Source organism: Mobula birostris, chromosome 2 (genome assembly GCF_030028105.1).
Source record: "Mobula birostris isolate sMobBir1 chromosome 2, sMobBir1.hap1, whole genome shotgun sequence".
NCBI lineage: Eukaryota > Metazoa > Chordata > Chondrichthyes > Myliobatiformes > Myliobatidae > Mobula > Mobula birostris.
Genome location: NC_092371.1, coordinates 208,450,707 through 208,464,659, shown reverse-complemented (window position 1 = coordinate 208,464,659; position 13,953 = coordinate 208,450,707). Strand labels below are relative to the sequence as shown.

At 42.0% G+C, this 13,953-nt stretch overlaps 1 protein-coding gene across 1 annotated transcript in view; it reads left to right on the top strand.

Annotated features, from left to right (window-relative positions):
* The first annotated feature begins 2,112 nt into the window (after positions 1–2,112).
* mapre3b (microtubule-associated protein, RP/EB family, member 3b) overlaps positions 2,113–13,953 on the top strand; it is a 76,497-nt gene continuing 64,656 nt past the window's right edge. Inside the window, exon 1 of the mRNA XM_072251360.1 lies at positions 2,113–2,192. The gene's annotated coding sequence lies outside the window, so the exon portion shown is untranslated. The remainder of the gene's footprint in view (positions 2,193–13,953) is intronic.

Here is a 13,953-nt window from a genome sequence, read left to right as displayed (position 1 = left end):
CCTTCACTAACTTTAAAGTTGTGCTGCAGTAGATTTAATGATTTTAAATGGCCAACAGCCAGCCTGATGCAAAATTGACTCTTTTTCCCTGTTATGGAAATCACTAAGCAACTCAAGCTATATGTGCCATATGTGCGTCATTGGTTAGCCACAGCTCAGTCATAAGCATGTAATCTAAGGATTTAGAATTATTTCCTATTTCTTCTGATGTACAAACTATGATCCTGGGATAAAGCACACCATTCTCAGAATGTGTCCTGCCAAAAGGATCTCAGCCCAAAACATGAACTGTGCTTTGTTTCCATAGATGCTGCCGGGCCTGCTCAGTTCCTCCAGCATTTTGTGTGCGCTGCTTGGATTTCCAGAATCTGCAGATTTTCTCTTCTTCATTCTCAGATTGACATTTTTGACTGGTAGGATACCACAAGGTTCAGCACTTGCATCTCAGCTGTTTACAATTTATATGGATAATCTAAGTCCTTGATCTCATTGCCTAAGTTTGCTGATGATATGAAGCAAGATGGTAAGGACAGCAAAGCAATGTAAAATGTGAAATGAGTGGGCAAGAAAATGGCACATTGTTCGAAAATAGAAATGCATAAGATTTTCAACTTTAGAAAAATAGTCAGTCACTATAAATTGAGCAAATTGGTAGTCAATACTGAGATTTCTGATAGTGGTGCAGGATATTAGAGGTTCCAGACAGGAGTCACTAAGTCATACCCAAAGAGGTATTTCTATTACCATACAGTATTGGCCTGTGATCCGGCACTATTCAAGAAGTTTATTAGAATGAGAACTGACATGAAAAGAACCAGCTTCCATTGGAATTACACTCACACTTCCTTGAGCCAGTACTCCCACGAGAGGTGATTGATAAGTTCGCGGCCTAAGGTAGGAGTCAATTTTAGAAAACCTAGCACATTTATTTTTCAACATAGTCCCCTCCTACATTTACACACTTACTCCCGCGGTCGTGCAGCATACGGATCTTCGACCTCCAGAAAGCGTCCACAGCAGGGGTGATTGATAACTTCGTGGCCTAAGGTAGAATGAGCCAGTTATTACCGTAAAACTTTCCGCATAATCACTCAAAGAGTTGAACTGCATGTGCATATAACGAGAGCTGTATAACCGATCTTCTATCTTAGGCCACGAACTTATCAATCATCAATCATCCCTGGTACTAGTATTGGCCAGAATAAAAAGGTGGGGATTACCTTCTAGCTATTCTTCTTCCCCTCTCCCAGCCTTTTTATTCTGGCATTCTTCCTTCTTTCTTTCCGGTCCTGAAGCAGGGTCTCGGCGGGAAACTTCGACTTTATTTATTTCAATGGATGCTGCCTGACCTGCTGAGTTTCTGCAACATTTCGTGTGTTTTGCTTTGGATTTCCAGCTTCTGTCTATAGCATTTCTGTGTTTATGAGAATACACGAGATGGTATGGATTTTCTCTTATGATGTAAATACCTCATGATACCTTCGAGCCAGGAAAACCCCTGCGCTTCCTTGTATTGCCTTAACCTGTAGACCCAAGTAGCTGATGAAATCGGATTAAACCTGTTCTTGCTCCCCTTTGGCAGGAAAAAGATGGTGAAGAGTTACGGTTCTACCAATTTATGGTCGTCTCCGGAGTCAGTTGCCACTAACTTTGTGAGCACCACTCACAGTTTTCTCACAGAGCGTGTAAGAGCACTGCACAATATGTTGTTGTACATAGAAGACAGCCATCTAGCTACGAATCTACGAAGCGTATCTATCTCACTGTCTGCTGGCGTGCACGGCTCCGAAAAAGAAGAGATTTGCAGGGTGGATCACTTTCAAAAATAAAACGGTAATAGGCACAGGACAAATATCAGTGAGCGCCTCGCTAAAGGAGAAAAAAACTGTGGGTAAATGTCTCAGCTCTTGTGTTTTTCTTTCGATTAGTTTCTGGAGTTAGAAAACAGAATCGTAAGTTTTCAGCTAACAGGCAGATGCGAGGAAAGATTTAACTCAGGACAGTGATGTTCCAGGTGCGCGTGCACGCGCGGTCCGGAGAGCGCGCACCGCCCACCGGAGCAGTGCCGCAGCGGCAAGGGGACTGCGCACAACCCCGCCTCCTGCTGGAGCACGCAGGCGCAGTGCGGCTCCGGTGAGTTGCGTTGATTCGGAGACAGCGGCCTGAGTGCGGCTTCAGACCTGCTGCAAACGGTGAGTTCGCTGCGCTCCTCCGGTGGCCAATTCCGTCCTCCTCCCCCCCCCCCACTCTCGCCACCCCACCTTCTCCCATTTGCCGCTCACGGCGCTTTCGGGAATTCCTTCGCTGAACACTCCGCCCCCGCTGCATTGCCTTGCCGCCTGGGGCCGCGGTGACAGCCGGCGTTACATAACAACACGGCGGCGTCGAATGCAAACTGTCCTGTTCAAAACCCAACGGCAAAGATCGGCGTCAGCCCCGCCCCGCCCTCACCACCGGGAACCCGTGGGGGGAGGTGGATCAGCATGTATTCCCCCATAGCTCGCTATCCCCCCTCACTCACCCCAACAACCCTCAAACCCCAGTTCCAACACACCTCAAACTCCCACTCCACATCTCTCACCCCCACACATTCTCCTAGCCCGCACCCGTTCGCAACCCCGGCTCCCTGCACCCCAGTCTCCCGCATATCATGCAAGATACCTCTAACTCATTCTACTCATCACGATTGCCTTCCCCCAGCACTCCACTAACGGGCCGAAGCGTGAAACGTCGTCTGTTTATTCCCCTCCTTAGATTGTTACCTGACTTGCTAAATTCTTCCAGCATTTTTTGTGTTGTTGCTCAAGATTTCCAGCATCTGCAGAATTTCTTGGTTTATGAATAACTCTGCTAATATCCCTTTTCCCTGAATGTTCTTTCTCTCTCACACACCCTGTGCAGCGAGGAAAACAAGTTGTTATAAATTGACCTTTGTCACAAGATTTACAGGATTAAATCTGCCCTATACTATTTATCTAAGTCAGGCCAAGGTGAGGCCTGGCCTAGAGAACTGTGTACAGTATTCACCTTGAATAAACGATATACCTGTTGTTGAGGGAATGTATTGAAGATTGTGGTTCACTGTGGCAGTAGAATGAGAAGAAATATTATGAAAGTTTCTTTAAAAAATCTTACTAGGTTTGATAGGATGGATGTTAAGACAAATGGGTGTAAATTTAGGTGTATCTGAAAGGTATAGTTGGATAGAGAGAGATCACATGGGATTAAGTAATTTCATTACATCCTCAATGAAGGAAGATAAAGTCATGAAGCAATAAGCCAATTATATTTTGGATTTAATGTGAAGAAAATGATGAAGACAAATTTAAGGGGAGGCTTGTTAATTAGCATGGAGCACAGAAATATAGTATGAACTGGTTACTCGGCCCTTTGAGTCTGCTCCTTTATTCTTTAATTTGACTTCAGGCCCAAGAACTGAAAACAAATTGACATTCAGCCCAATTACTCTGTGCCGATTAAAACGTCGAGCCAGATCAAGGCCCGAGAGCGGAAAGCCAACTGGTTTTCTATACCATCTGCCTTCATTTGACCCATCGCCTTTCTTCTCACTACTTCCTCAGGTGGGAGGTGCTGGAGTCTTTGGTTCAGGTTTGAGAGCAGTTGTTGCCCTGTGGCCATGGGGCTTCTGACCAGCTTCAATCACCTCAGTGCTGAACTGGCTCTGCAGCTCATGTTCTATGTATTACTTGTTTACTTATTTTATTATTTGCATGATTTGTCCTCTTTTGCACATTAGATGTTTGTCAGTAAATAAATCAATAAAAAAATTGTGCAAAACAAAGACAGACAACCAAGCAAAATGCAAAAGACAACAAATATGCAAATACAAGATAGAAAATGAAATAATAAAGAAATAAGCAATAAATATCAAGAACATAATTTATAGAGACTTTGACTCAGTTCATAGGTTATGAAATGTGTTCCATGTTGGGGTGAGTGAAGTTATCCCCTCTGGTTCAAGAACCTGTTGGATGAGGGAGAATAACTGTCCCTAAACCTGGTGGTATGGAACCTGGGGCTCCTGTACCTCCTTCCTGATGGAAGCAGTGAGAAAAGAACTCACTGTGTGCACAGTAGTGTGGTGGGCTTTACCTACGATGGACTGATTATTTTTTATAGGCTTTTCCATTCTAGAGCATTGGTTGCATCACAGCCTGGTATGGAAATGTCAGTCAGTATACTCTACACCGCACGCCTATAGAAGTTTGTCAAAGGGTTAGATGACATGCTGAATCTTCGCAAGCTACGAAGAAAGTAGAGGCCTTCTTTGTAATGGCAGTTAGCTGCTGGACCCAGGACAGATCCTCTGAAATAATAATGCCAAGGAATTTAAAGTTGCTGACCTCTGCAGCTCTGATCCCCTATGAGGACTGGGTAATTTGCCTCTGGTTTCCTCCTTCCCAAGGCAATGATTAATTCTTTGGTTTTGCAGACATTAAGAGGTGGTTGTTGTGGCAGTATTCAGCCAGATTTTTAATCTCCCTCCCATATGCTGATTCATCACTACCTTTGAATCAGCCAACAACAGAGCTGTACAGCTCCAAATTTAAATCTGAGATTGGAGCTGTACTTAGTCATAGTCATACTTTATTGATCCCGGGGGAAATTGGTTTTTGTTACAATTGCACCATAAATAATAAATAGTAATAAAACCATAAATAGTTAAATAGTAATATGTAAATTATGCCAGTAAGTTATGAAATAAGTCCAGGACCAACCCAATAGCTCCACAGTATAAAGTGAGTAGAACATGGGCTAAGCACACATCCTAGTGCTGCATCCTAGTGGAGCAGATTGGGAGGCAGATTTTGGAACGGTGCAAAAATAATGGGGTTGTTATCATGGGTGACTTTAACTTCCCTAATATTGATTGGCACCTGGTTAGTTCCAAGGGTTTAGACGGGGCAGAGTTTGTTAAGTGTGTCCAGGACGGATTCCTGTCACAGTATGTGGACAGGCTGACTAGGGGGAATGCCATGCTAGATCTAGTACTAGGTAATGAACCGGGTCAGGTCACAGATCTCTCAGTGGGTGAGCATCCGCTCCCTGGCCTTTAGCATTGTCATGGAAAAGGATAGCATCAGAGTGGACAGGAAAATTTTTAATTGGGGAAAGGCAAATTATGAGGATATAAGGCTAGAACTTGTGGGTGTGAATTGGGATGATATTTTTGCAGGGAAATGTACTATGGACATGTGGTCAATGTTCAGAGATCTCTTGCAGGATGTTAGGGATAAATTTGTCCCGGTGAGGAAGATAAAGAATGGTAGGCTGAAGGAACCATGGGTGACATGTGAGGTGGAAAATCTAGTCAGGTGGAAGAAGGCAGCATACATAAAGGTTCAGGAAGCAAGGATCAGATGGGTCTATTGAGGAATATAGGGAAGCAAGAAAGGACTGAGGAGAGCAAGAAGGGGGCATGAGAAGGCCTTAGCGAGTAGGGTAAAGGAAAACCCCAAGGCATTCTTCAATTATGTGAAGAGGAAAAGGATGACAGGAGTGAAGGTAGGACCGATTAGAGATAAAGGGAAGATGTGCCTGGAGGCTGTGGAAGTGAGCGAGGTCCTCAATTGATACTTCTCTTCGGTATTCACCAATGAGAGGGAACTTGATGATGGTGAGGACAATATGAGTGAGGTTGATGTTCTGGAGCATGTTGATATTAAGGGAGAGGAGGTGTTGGAGTTACTAAAATACATTAGGACGGATAAGTCCCCGGGTCCTGATGGAATATTCCCCAGGCTGCTCCACGAGGCGAGGGAAGAGATTGCTGAGCCTCTGGCTAGGATCTTTATGTCCTTGTTGTCCACGGGAATGGTACCGGAGGATTGGAGGGAGGCGAATGTTGTCCCCTTGTTCAAAAAAGGCAGTAGGGATAGTCTGGGTAATTATAGACCAGTGAGCCTTATGTCTGTGGTGGGAAAGCTGTTGGAAAAGATTCTTAGAGATAGGATCTATGCGCATTTAAAGAATCATGGTCTGATCAGGGACAGTCAGCATGGCTTTGTGAAGGGCAATTTGTGTCTAACAAGCCTAATAGAGTTCTTTGAGGAGGTGACCAGGCATATAGATGAGGGTAGTGCAGTGGATGTGATCTCTTTGGATTTTAGTAAGGCATTTGACAAGGTTCCACATGGTAGGCTTATTCAGAAAGTCAGAAGGCATGGGATCCAGGGAAGTTTGGCCAGGTGGATTCAGAATTGGCTTGCCTGCAGAAGGCAGAGGGTCATGGTGGAGGGACTACATTCAGATTGGAGGATTGTGACTAATGGTGTCCCACAAGGATCTGTTCTGGGACTTCTACTTTTCGTGATTTTTATTAACAACCTGTATGTTGGGGTAGAAGAGTGGGTTGGCAAGTTTGCAGACGACACAAAGGTTGGTGGTGTTGTGGATAGTGTAGAGGATTGTCGAAGATTACAGGGAGACATTGACAGGATGCAGAAGTGGCAGATGGAGTTCAACCCGGAGAAGTGTGAGGTGGTACACTTTGGAAGGACAAACTCCAAGGCAGAGTACAAAGTAAATGGCAGGATACTTGGTAGTGTGGAGGAGCAGAGGGATCTGGGGGTACATGTCCACAAATCCCTGAAAGTTGCCTCACAGGTAGATAGGGTAGTTAAGAAAGCTTATGGGGTGTGATCTTTCATAAGTCGAGGGATAGAGTTTAAGAGTCGCGATGTAATGTTGCAGCTCTATAAAACTCTGGTTAGGCCACACTTGGAGTACTGTGTTCAGTTCTGGTCTCCTCACTATGGGAAGGATGTGGAAGCATTGGAAAGGGTACAGAGTAGATTTACCAGGATGCTGCCTGGTTTAGAGGGTATGCATTATGATCAGAGATTAAGGGAGCTAGGGCTTTACTCTTTGGAGAGAAGGAGGATGAGAGGAGACATGATAGAGGTATACAAGATAATAAGAGGAATAGATAGAGTGGATAGCCAGCACCTCTTCCCCAGGGCACCACTGCTCAATACAAGAGGACATGGCTTTAAGGTAAGGGGTGGGAAGTTCAAGGGGTATATTAGAGGAAGGTTTTTTACTCAGAGAGTGGTGGAGGCAGAAACACTAGTGAAGATTAAGAGACTACTGGACAGGTATATGGAGGCAGAGTTTGAGGGTCGGCACAACATTGTGGGCCGAAGGGCCTGTACTGTACTGTTCTATGTTAGCTGATGGTGATTGTGGAGGAGATGTTGTTGCCAATCCGAACTAACTAGGGTCTGTTACAGATTTTACTTTGATAAATCCATGAGTTGGTGTAGAAAACTGGTTTTAAAAAAAACACTCCATCTAGCCTTTGTAATTTTTCGGTATTAGAGATCCCACGGAATATACAGTGGCATGCAAAAGTTTGGGCACCCCTGGTCAAAATTTCTGTTACCGTGAATAGCTAAGCAAGTAGAAGATGACCTGATTTCCAAAAGGCATAAAGTTAAGGATGACACATTTCTTTAATATTTTAAGCAAGATTATTTATTTATTTCCATCTTTTACAGTTTCAAAATAACGAAAAAGGAAAAGGGCCCGAAGCAAAAGTTTGGGCACCTTGCATGTTCAGTACTTAGTAACACCACCTTTGGCAAGTATCGCAGTTTATAGCCAACTAAGAGACTTTCAATTCCTGTTTGGCGGATTTTCGCCCATTCTTCCTTGCAAAAGGCTTCTAGTTCTGTGAGATTCTTGGGCCATCTTGCATGCACTGCTCTTTTGAGGTCTATCCACAGATTTTCGATGATGTTTAGGTCGGGGGACTGGGAGGGCCATGGCAAAACCTTCAACTTGCGCCTTGAGGTAGTCCATTGTGGATTTTGAAGTATGTTCAGGATCATTATCCTGTTGTAGAAGCCATCCTCTTTTCATCTTCAGCTTTTTTTTTTAAACAGACGGTATGATGTTTGCTTCCAGAATTTGCTAGTATTTAATTGAATTCATTCTTTCCTCTACTAGTGAAATGTTCCCCGTGCCACTGGCTGCAACACAAGCCCAAAGCATGATTAACAGTTGGAGAGGTATTCTTTTCATGCAATTCTGCACCCTTTTTTCTCCAAACATACCTTTGCTCATTGCTGGCAAAAAGTTTTATTTTAACTTCTTCAGTCAACAGGACTTGTTTCCAAAATGCGTCAGGCTTGTTTAGATGTTCCTTTGCAAACTTCTGAGGCTGAATTTTGTGGTGAGGACGCAGGAAAAGTTTTCTTCTGATGACTCTTCCATGAAGGTCATATTTGTGCAAGTGTTGCTGCACAGTAGAACAGTGCACCACCACTCCACAGTCTGCTAAATCTTCCTGAAGGTCTTTTGCAGTCAAACGGGGGTTTTGATTTGCCTTTCTAGCAATCCTACGAGCAGTTCTCTCGGAAAATTTTCTTGGTCTTCCAGACCTCAACTTGACTTCTACTATTCCTGTTAACTGCCATTTCTTAATTACATTATGAACTGAGGAAACAGCTACCTAAAAACACTTTGCTATCTTCTTATAGCCTTCTCCTGCTCTGTGGGCATCATTTATTTTAATTTTCAGAGTACCAGGCATCTGCTTAGAGGAGCCCATGGCTGCTGATTGTTGGGACAAGGTGTGAGGAGTCAGAGTATTTATAAAGCTTTGAAATTTGCATCACCTGGCTTTTTCTTAACGATAATTTGAAAAAGCCATAGCCCTTAACAAGCTAATTAAGGTCTGAGACCTTGGTAAAAGTTATCTGAGAGTTCAAATCTCTTGGGGTGCCCAAACTTTTGCATGGTGCTCCTTTCCTCCTTTTCACTCCAAAATTGTACAAAACAAAAATAATACACTAATGTTGCTTAAAATGTTGAAAAGAATGTTTTATCTTTAACTTTATGACTTTTGGAGATCAGTTCATCTTCTACTCAATGAACTATTCACATTAACAGAAACTTTGACCGGGGTGCCCAAACTTTTGTATGCCATTGTAACCCTTATTTCTGTGATCACTCCTTGTAGTATAGTAATTGGTGCTAACAGATTCTTCCGTGGGAAAAATAAAATGATTTATTCTTGTGCCGATATTTTGATACCTAAACTGACAGATCTACTTATGAGATGGGAGAGTTCTAAGCATCATACTTTAGGAAAGATACAGAGATCTTGCAGGGACTAAGCATGTTATAACAGAAACATGCCCACATTGCTCAGGGGAAATTATAAGGAGAAAGCAATAATATGGGATTCGGAAGTTATAGCACGAGTTAAGTTTTGAAGCGAATAATGAGAATAGTAGGGTAGCAACAATATTTTTATTTGTGGTAGGGCTCAGAGTTGAAGAAAAGATAACAGGAAAAGATAAAAATAGAATCAGCTATCTTAGGAATGAAGTCAGGAGTTCCTCCTCAAGAGTTCCTCCTGATTTGATCGTTTAAAGATTAATTTCTGAAAGTAGCATTTTGATAAGCAGAAGTATGATGGATCATGTGAAAATTCAGATATGTGGATTTAGGTCACAGATCACCTGGAATCTCATCGTTCAGACATTTTTATTTCATGTAGTTATGCAATTAATAAGAAAGTGACTATTTGATTCCAACAATTTGATTGCTGCATTTAAGATGGCCTGCCCATTGTGTATGTAATTTGCCTTATAAGCATCAGTTTCCTCTACTGCAGGATTGTTTTCCTTCTCTCAGTTTTCTAACTTGTAGTGAAATTCATAGTTTGTTCATAATTTGTCTTGTCACCTTAAGCAATTTAAAACAGTAAATTGAATAAGGAGTAATTAATTTCTCTACATTCTTGTTTTTTATTAATATATAATACTGATACAATGGTAAGACTAAACTGAGCTATTAAGAACAATTATTTTTGCTGTGGGGTGCAGGTGCAGATTGGACTTGGCTGTATTCTGTGGCGGGTCAGTTTGACTGTCACCATAACTAAATTTTTGCCTTTGGAGCTAATTCCGAGTAAAGGTCAATAATTTTTGGGTGGGAGGCGAAAATGCATTCTTGTTTATCATAGGACCAATTGCTTATTTACTTGGTTTATGTTCAATTTCAAGTTTATCTGATTGTACATATATACAACCAAATGAAACAATATTCCTTCAGATCACGGTGCACCCACAAAACATGTATCACACACAGCATATAAATCAAATATTATACTAGAAATAAATTAATAAAATATGATTTAAAATGCATGTGGTAAAGCACAGCACAGGTAAACAGTTTGTTGTCCTAATGATGAGACCTCGGTGGTGGCAAGGTATTTATTAGTCTCACAGCCTGAGGGAAGAAGCTGTTACCCAGTCTGGCAGTGTGAAGCAAACTGAAAAGTCTTAAAGGTGGATAAGTTATTTGGACCAGATGGACTACATCCCAGAGTTCTGAAAGAGGTTGCTGAAGAGATAGCAGATGCATTGGTTATGATCTTTCAAGAATCACTTGATTCTGGCATGGTACTGGAAAATTGCAAATGTCACTCCTGTCTTTAAGAAGGGAGGAAGGCAGAAGTAAGGAAATTATAGGCCAGGTAGCTTAATCTCAGTGGTTGGAGTCTGTCATTAAGGATGAAGTTTCAGTGTACTTGGAGATTAATGATAAAATAAGTTGAAGTCAGCATGGTTTTTGTAAAGGGAAATCATGCCTGACAAATCTGCTAGAGTTCATCGAGGAAGTAATAAGCAGGATGGACAAAGGAGAGGCAGTGGATGTCACTTACTTGGATTTTCAGAAGGCATTTGTTAGGGTGCCACACATAAGGCTGCTTAGCAAGATAAAATCCCATGGCATTACAGGAAAGATACTGGCCTGTATAGAGGAATGGTTGACAGGCAGGAGGCAGCAAGTGGGACTAAAGGGGGCCTTTTCTGGCTGGCTGCCGGTGACTAGTGGTGTTCTTCAGGGGTCAGTATTGGGTCCGCTAGGTTTCACATTGTTTGTCAATGATTTGGATAGTGGCTTTCTGGCAAAGTTAGCGGGTGATACAAAGATAGGTGGAGGGGTAGGTAGAGCTGTGGAAGCAATGCGATTGCAGAAGGACTTAGGCAAATTGGAAGAATGGGCAAAAAAATGGCAGATGGAATACATTGTTGTGAAATGTATATTAATGCATTTTAGTAACAGGATCAAAAGAGCAGCCTATTATCTAAGTGAGGAGAAAATTCAAACATCAGAGGTGCAGAGGGATTTGGGAGTCCTCATGTAGGACTCCCAGAAGGTTAATTTGCAGATTGAGTGTGTGGTAACGAAGGCAAATGCAATTTTGGCATTCGTTTCAAGCAGAATAGAATATAAAAACAAGGAGATAATGCTGAGGCTTTATAAGACACTGGTCACGTCACACTTGGAGTATTATGGACAGTTTTGGGCCTCATATCTTAGGATGTGTTGTCATTGGAGGGAATCCAGAGGAGGTTCACGAGGATGATTCTGAGAATGAAGGGGTTAACATACGAGGAGTGTTTGGCAGCTTTGGGCTTGTACTCACTGGAATTGAGAAGAACGAGGGGGATCTCATTGAAACCTACCAAATGTTGAAAGGACTAGATAAGGTGGATGTGGAGACGATGTTTTCAATGGCGGGGATGTCCTGAATTAGAGCGCACAGCCTCAAAATTGAGGGGTGACCCTTTTGAACAGGTTAGGAGGATTTTTTTTTGTAGTCAGAGAGTAGTGAATCTGTGGGATGCTCTGCCACAGACAGCTGTGGAGGGCAAGACTGTGGGTATATTTAAAGCGAAAATTGGTAGTTTCCTGATTGGTCAGGGCATCAGAGGTTATGGCAGGAAGGCAGGTGTATGAGGTTGAGTGGAACCTGGGATCAGCCATAATAGAATGCTGGAGCAAACTTGATGGGCTGAATGCTCTAATTCTGCTCGTATGTCTTATGGCCTTATCGGTGCCATTTTCATAACACAAACAGATTGCATACTTTCTGGGAGTATTAAAGTATTTTTCACCATGTCTTAATTTTCATGCTTGAACATTGAGCAGCCAGTCTGTTCCCCAAAGCAAATCTGGGTTCAATCCAGACTTCCATTACTCCCTATGTGGAGTTTGCATGCCCTTGTGAACATATGTTTTTCCTTTGGATGCTCCAGTTTCTAAAGATGTGTGGGATAGTAGGTTAATTATCTCTGTAAATTGCCTCTGCTATGTAGGTGAGTAGAAGAACCTTTGGGAGTTGATGGGAATGTGGGGATAATAAAAAGAATTGACTTGATGGGCCTGTTTACATGTTGCACGACTTCATTCTAACCGTTCATAAGTTATGCATTACCTCTACGTACTCATAACTTGGAAGCTTTATTGCCAAAAATGTTTCTATAAGTTATTAACCTGTACATTTTTGCTTCTCATTTGGATTCTTAGGCTAAAACTGTAAATGCAAACAGAATTTGTTGGTGTAATGCTCAGTTCCAGATGTAATAGGAAATTACAGGCCAGTGCGCACTATGTAGTGTTAGGGAAATTATTGGAGATGTTTCTTGGGAATAGGAATTACACACTTCTGGAAAAATATGGACTTATTTTAAAGTCAGCATGACTTTATGCAAGGCAGGTCATGTTTTATGAACTTAATTGAGTTTTTGAGGTGATGAAGATGATTGAGAGTTAGTTATGGACATTAGTAAAACATTCAGCAAGATCTCTTATGGAAGGCTTATTCATTTATTTATTGAGATGCAGCGTGGATTGGCCCTTCAAGATGTGCCGCCCAGCCATCCCCCAATTTAATCCTAGCCAAATCATGGGACAATTTACGATGACCAATTCACCTACTGACTGGTACATCTTTGCACTGTGGGAGGAAGCCCACATGGTCACGGGGAGAACATACAAGTGCCTTATAGGCAGTGGCAGGAATTGAACCCCAGTCTTCTGTACTGTAAAGTGTTGTGCTGACCACTACACTACTGTGCTGTGTAAACCTTTGGTTAGGCTGCATTTGAAGTATTGCCTGCATCCCCAGTCACTGAATTACAGGAAGGATATGGAGGCTTTGGAGAGGGTGTAGAAGTTACTGAGCTGTTACCTGGTGAGTAAGGAGAGGTTGGACAAACTTTGATTGTCTGGAGCATTGGAAGCTGAGGGGTGACCTGATTAAAATAATGAAAGGCATTAACAGGGTTAATGGGTTGTTTTTGTGAAGTACCAGAACATAGCCACAAGGTGAGATGGGTGAAGTTTAAAGGAGATGTATGAGCCAAGTTTTTTGACACACAAAGCTATCTGGAATGTGTTGCCATTGGAGGTGGTGGAAGCAGATACCATAGCAAATAAACAAGCTGAAAATGGAGAAAAACAGACCACATGCAAACAATGGGAGTGGCTTAATTTGGTGTGGTCAGTACGGACATAGTAGGAGGAGGGGCGTATTCCTGTGCTGTACTGTTCTGTCTGAAGTGCTTGAATTTAATGACCTGGAGATAAACATTTCTAGTGTAGACAAATGGTTCTCTAGAATTACTTATTTATAATAGGACTCAACTGGTAACAGCAGCTCTGAAAATTAAAATGCTTTTGGGAGGGATAAAGTAGATGGTCTAAAGCTTTTGAAGACAAAAACTCCAGGCTAAAACATTATTCTCTTTTTATCACAGAATTGTGAAGGGTATTTCTTTGTATATACAAACATTCCAAATCTTGATAGAACAAAAATTATTTTGGCCATATTTGATGCAATAATTGGCAAAATAGATAGTTTAGAGGTTTTGTTGACTTCTGTCGATTTTTGACTCAGGATGTTTGATTCCTAGTTCAATGTAGTTCAGTTAAGATAACTGTACGAATGACCAATGCATACGAGAATGTCTGATGGTCATGTCAGTTTACAGGGTATAATTCTCCTCTCTCTCAGTTATTTTTGTTTATATATGGAGATATTTAATATATGTGTACTTAGGGATTGTGATAGAATAACCATCATGTTGCGAAGTAATGGATCAGGGCCTCATTCAATTAGAACACAAA